We start from the raw sequence: 6,572 nt of genomic DNA on the forward strand, positions 1-6,572 counted from the left end.
TTTTCTAATGGCTTTTACCTCGTAATAGATTTCCTAGATGTAGAGAGTCCTAAACAATTTAAACGGGGCAATCCTAGTGGGACAAAAGGTGTATACGGAAAATGTCGATGTACAACTACACTATATATGTGTTTGATAGAGTATTTTCTTTATTTTGTAAGAAAAGCTTACTAAATGACTCATGACCGTGTGAATAGCATAAAATAGTTTTCAATTATCAATCAGTTCAGTAGGTTAATTGATGCATATTGTGCTCTGCATAAAATTCTAAGTACGAAATGCATATTGTGCTCTGCATAGTATTAAGTACCAAAATTCTCAACACATTAATCAAGCATAAGCTCCCATGTTGATGTAGCCTTAATAATATGTTCTATACATGCACTAATGAAAAGCTAACTTCACGTTCACATATGCAAGTTTCCTTAATGAATTAATAATCCCTGTGGAAGCTTCAAAATGTAATCAGGCTCTCTCCAGCAATATCACCTTAATCACAATGAAATCAGCAACCTCCTTGTGCAGCTTGTTGTTGATCATTGAAACATATAATTAAGCAATTTCTTCTACAGGCAGCCTTCCTATATTCTAGAATAAAGGAGATTAGTGAGTTATTGAGCAGCCAAAGAACACACACAACTGCTTATCTGCTATGACTCTACCAGTAGCAATAGAAATACAAGTCTACAAGGAAAAATAAAACTGATGTGCTTTTCAGATTGTATTGCTTCTTGAAACTTAAATCACTTTTAATAATCATAGACCAGTCCATCGCTTCTCTATGCAAAAGATCAAAGATACAATAAGTGTACTTTCGGTAACAATGACATCTGTCATTAGATAGAACAATCTAGACTAGTATCTGTTGCAGAAGTTTTCATCAAAATTCTCCCAATTCTCAGAGAGATTACAATGAACTACGCAAGTCAAAAAAAAAAAAAAAAAAAAAAAAGAATAAGGAGACATTATTGACATTGTAAGGGTTTTTTTTTTTTTTTTTTTTTTTTTTTTTTTTTTTTTTAAACAAGAAGAATAAGATAATATCAGCCTTTAAATTTTCACACCCTATATTTAAAAGCAATCATGCATGCATATTCAAAATGTCCCTATATTTAAGGATGACCAGCATCCTCAACAAAACCAAGCAGTCTTTTCATGAACAAGTAGATTGAGTGATACCTCAATTGATGTTAAGTGAAGAACTGAAGATAAAGTACAATGGTGCTTATTCTGTCTATCTTCCCCACTGTCATCCCATACACCGCCAGATCACCATGGGAGACTTCACATGTAACTCCATTAGTGACCCTACCATCAGAAGACATACCAAGAATCATGTTGTGTTTATACACTAGAAAAACACATAAAACTATAAAAGGTCAGGTTTAATTCTTTCAGAAGCCAACAATACTCAGTACTCAGCAGTGAAGCTTGGGACCTAAGCAACATATGGCCTAGATGTGATTGAAGGGTGATAAATCTCAAATAGACTTTCATGAAATCATAAGTGGCTTTAATCAGAGCACCACTATTTTTCAATACATCATGAATCATAATTAAAGCTTATTTTTAACACCCAAGTGCCTCTCTCTTTTGGGTATTCAGACTTTAAAAGTTGGGGCATTGAGAACTGAGACAAAAGGCAAGGCAGGTGGGTTGAGTCCAGCAGGACTACAGTCTTTGGGAATCATAAACCAAATCCTTCTGACTGCTCACTGCCTCAAAATATTATGCAAATTCACTCAACATTTACAATGCTCAATGATTCTAACTTGGAAAATATGAACAAAATATGGGGGTTATAAATTCCCTCAACAGTAAGCATTCGTGTAATTCATGTTCCTACAAGATTCATAATAAAGATAATATGAGAAGATAAGCAGCTGCCTTAACTAAAGATGTATTATGCTATTATCCACTGATCCACTATGCTATCAAGACTAAAAATTGTGAAATTTCCCCCAAAGCAAAAGTTTCTCAAGATCTTGAATCGAGCCTTGATTTGACAAACCACCTATTTTGACTCCCAACAATGAGTCTACGAAATGAAGAACCAGTCAAAAGGAGAATGGCAGGGTTGTGTTTATATGAGCTACAGGGTGGTTAATCTTGTTAAAAATGGTAACAGAAGTTTCCAGAAGCGAAGGCTAGTCAGGGAATTGATCAAAGGAGTCATTAAAATATTTCTTCTGGTACTCCAGAAGAACTTAATGATTTTTTGTAAATGACAGGCGAAAGTGTGCTTCTGTGGGCCCGTGGCTCTGAAGGATTGCTTTCACAGAATAAGTTCAATTGGATAAAATTACTGATGATGTTTCACCTATAGACATACAAACCTCTGGGTATCAAACCCATTCCATCAGAATAATCCTAAATTCTATGAATATTTATTACAAGAGCAGCTACATGATGAGTGTACGCAGAAGACAAGCAGGTCAAATATATAAGACCAACTCCTTGACTTTTTTTTTTGTTTTTTTATTTATTTTTATTTTGGGGGGGGGGGGGGGGGGGGGGGGATGCAAAAACACGACACATTGGATTGAAGTCTCTAACATGATTCAATAAAATAAAAAGTAGTTGCACCAAATTAAAATGACCTGGACTTATTTATGGATGCAGCATTGCAGCCTCTATTGCCTGAGGGATAGTTAAAATCAAGGAGGACCACAAGCTCAGGGCTCAATGAACGAAAAAATGGAAGCATATCTAAGCAATTCCGTATGGAATTTGTGGTGTTTATCGTCCACACTTAGCTTCCATCGACAAAAATAACAGAAGTGGGATATTCAGTGAGCTCAGACAAAATGCTTACCAACAAGATTTGCGATAAATGCACTTCACATGAGAAGACCTCTCTCAAAGACAATAAGAGACTTATAGCATCTTTTTCTGAGACTGTACAGATACAACTCCAGCAATATGATTGGCTGCTCAACTGGCAAAAAACTTCTCTATGCTGGCCCAACCAGTAGTACTATGTCTACCTACATAAATACCATAAAGGAGTTGTAAACTTAATCACTCGGAGAAATACTAACTAAACCTTGTCAGTTTCAGAAAACAATCATTAACGATATAGAGATGACATTAAAATTAGGAGAAAACTTTGATCTATTTATTTATTTGTTTGTTTGTTTGCTTAAATCTGCAATAGTTTCTTTCCAATTACATGGCACACATACCTATAAAGATAGTGACAAAAGAAAAAAACACTCTTATGACTTATGAAATGTCTTGTACAAAAAAGCTTAACTTACAGAGAAGATAGTGAAGTTGTTGAATTCAGTAAATGCGCCTCATTTCCTCAAGTCTCCACCAGGGAGGAAGATTAGCCTTTCAAGGAAAAAAGGAAACCCTCACCCAACTAGCACACACACTCAAAATATTTAGTGGGAGGGCTTTCTCAGAGAGCTCCTTGAGTGAGGGAGTATCATAGTGCACTATCAGCCGTTCTCTCTTCAGCAATGTGGCCAATTTAGGCATCAACTTAGATAAGAGGCCAAAAATGTGAGAAGGATAACCTAAAAACAATGGATTTAAGCTACTCCTCGCTGCTTGGACTAATTGTAACGTGACCTCTTCCATAGTATTGTTCCTTTAATCTCAGAGCAGCAGCTTTCTTACCTGATCTCGCTAAAGTGCGACAGATAGAAGAGATGGTGCTTGTACCTGGAACCAACCCTTTTTCAGTCATTTCATTCCACAATTTCATGGCTTCGGCTTGATATGATCGTTTCAACATCTTCTCAAGCTCTGCTTGATTGGATAGATTGCACCACCCACTTATGAGTATGTCATATGTTGATGCATTAGGTGATCTGCCTCTAACCTGCATTTCATTCATAAGTTCTCTAGCCTGGCTCATCTTTCCCAGCAGTGAAAACTGGTGGATAAGTGTATTGTATGCAGCAGTCGTGGGGATGAAACCTTTGCACACCATTTCGCAGTAAAGTCTGATAGACTCCTTTGTATTACTCATCTTTGCATAACCCGAGACCAAAATATTGTATGTCACAGCATTAAACACAAATCCTCTTTCTTTCATTTCATCAATCAATCTCACTGCCTCTCTCGTTAGACCTGCAGAGAATACACCATCAAGCAGAGTATTGTAAGTGACCATATTAGGGGTCAGCCCCTCATTTAGCAATAGGGAATATGTTGCAAAGGCCTTTTTTATATGGCTACTTCTGCAATATCCAAGTATAAAGTTGTTATAAGTGACAATATCAGCTGGTATTCCTCTGCTTTTCATGTTTTTTAAAACAGTAGAAGCTTTGTTTGTCATTCCCAGCTTGCACAAGACATTGATAAGGGTGTTATAGCTTAAATAATTTGCCTCAAGGCCCATGTCTAGAAGCTGCTCATGAATCTGCATGATTACACTTGCCCTTCTGGTCTTTGAAGCTGCAGCAAGGACAGCTCTGTGCACACTAGGCATCGGAAAGAAACCAATAGCTGACATTTGAAACAGAATATCCATTGCTTTGTCCAGCTTATCAAAATTACACAATCCTGTAACAAGGATATTACAGGTAATTTTATTGGGCATTAGCCCATCAACCTTCATATCAGACCACAATTTAAGAGCCTCTTCCACTCTTCCATCCTTACAATAAGCATGGATCATTGTGTTGTATGTAGCAGCATCTGCAACCAAATTAAACTGTTCCAGACCACCATAAACTGATTCAGGTTCATACTTTCCATGCTTCAAAAGTCCACTCATCAACACATTAAATGCAACAATATCAAATCCTAAACCTTTTTCAGTGAATTCTTGGGCCAGATGAAGAGCAGCAGACACATTTCCCAACTTAAAGTAGCCATCCATTAAATTTGTGTAGTTAAAGCGGTCAAGCAATATGCCTCTAGACATGACATCCTTAACCAGATCCATTGCTTCATCCATCTTTTCACTTCTTTTGTACATATTAACAAATGTATCAACTATATATTTATTTTCTTCTAAATCTTGTGATTTCATTTCCTCGTACAACTCCAAGCCAAGCTCTTGCTTCCCAGCCATAACACACCCATGTATCAAAGTACCATATGTTATGGAATTAGGAACCACATTTTGCTGCATCATCTTCCTCAGTAATTCGAAAGCTTTCTCAAGGATTCCTTCTTTAATATATCCATTCATCATAGATGAGTAAGTGATGACACTTGGAGTAACACCTGAAACCTCCATCTCTAGCAGCACGGATTCAGCATTCTTCATGTTCCCTAATTTGCAGCAACCATCAATCAGTGCAGAATAAGTAATTTGATTGGGTCTCATGTTACGCATTAAGAGCATCTTAAACATGTCTTCAGCCTCTGTTGGTTTTCCAGCCTTAAAAAGCCCATCCATCATAGCTGTATACAAGACAAGATCAAGACATAACCCACGAACCACCATCTGACTTAGAAAGGCAAATGCGCCTAATGGATTCCCACATTTTAATAAAGCATGAATGATAGCTGAGGATGACACGTGATTAGGTTCTATTCCATTTGCTTCATCTCCTGAAAAAGAGCCTGTGCCTCTGTTACCTTTCCACTTTTGCAAAGGCCACTTAAAATGGAAGTATATGTAATTAGATCAGGAAAGATTCCAGCATTAACCATGTCCTGATATACAGCCAGTGCTTCATGCATAACTTCTGGGGTGCCGTATGCAGTGATTAACGTTGTGTATGTAATCACATTGGGTTGTACTACTGCTAAACTTGTTTTCTTAGCATCGATCTGGATATTTTCCACATCTGACAGAGACTGTTCACCTAACTGTGATTCCCATATCATATTCAATAGTTTCTTAGCCTCAGAAAAATTCCCGATCTTGCAAAACCCATTAAGTAAAATATTATAAGTAATAATGTCAGGTAGTAAACCCATCTTGTTTACATCTTCCATTACTTGAAGAGCATTAGTCATCATACCGATTTTGCAAAAGCCATGAATCAAGGTGTTAAAACTTATCAGATCAGGAAGACAATCAACATTGTCACCATTGTATTCGATTAAATTATTTAAAACCTGTTCTGCATGTCCCATCGATCCAACATCACAAAAACCCTTGATCAAAATATTACCAGTACAAATATCAATAGGAATTCCCTTCTTTATCATCTGAGACAAGCATCCCAAGGCCTGCTCTGGCAAGTTTCGCTGGCAGAAACCCCATATCAGAGTGTTATAGGTGACAGTATCAACTTCAACAACAGTCCCAACAAAGTGAAGAGCAGAATCCAACATGCCCAAATTGCATAAAGAGCGGATTAATATGTTATGGGTGGAGACATTAGGCATTACCCCACAAGCCAGCATCTCTGAATAGACAAGCCATACCTGATGATCAGTTAAAAGAAAAATGCAAATTATCCAATTAGCAAGTAGTTTGACTAGAATGTCCTCAGTACGGAGACAAGGGAAATCCACAGGATAGCTTTTCCAACACAAGCCATACCTAAATAATCTAAGTCAGAGCTACTTTAAAACCTGATTTAGTGATGTGTATCAAGTATACACTTTAGCAGAATCAAATGCAAATGCCTTAAAGAGGGGGGTGAAGGAGGAAG

The 6,572-nt window shown here is 37.2% G+C and overlaps 1 pseudogene across 1 annotated transcript in view; it reads right to left on the minus strand.

The window, feature by feature from the left end:
* Nucleotides 1-235: 235 nt before the first annotated feature.
* LOC145591861 (uncharacterized) overlaps nucleotides 236-6,572 on the minus strand; it is a 6,695-nt pseudogene continuing 358 nt past the window's right edge. Inside the window, exons 2-5 of the transcript XR_014102350.1 lie at nucleotides 3,261-6,342; nucleotides 2,816-2,987; nucleotides 1,180-1,308; nucleotides 236-588 (exon numbers count right to left, since the gene is read on the minus strand). The product of XR_014102350.1 is annotated as an uncharacterized LOC145591861 (transcript). The remainder of the gene's footprint in view (nucleotides 589-1,179; nucleotides 1,309-2,815; nucleotides 2,988-3,260; nucleotides 6,343-6,572) is intronic.

Source organism: Chenopodium album, chromosome 18, assembly GCF_948465745.1.
Source record: "Chenopodium album chromosome 18, dcCheAlbu1.1, whole genome shotgun sequence".
Classification (NCBI taxonomy): domain Eukaryota; kingdom Viridiplantae; phylum Streptophyta; class Magnoliopsida; order Caryophyllales; family Amaranthaceae; genus Chenopodium; species Chenopodium album.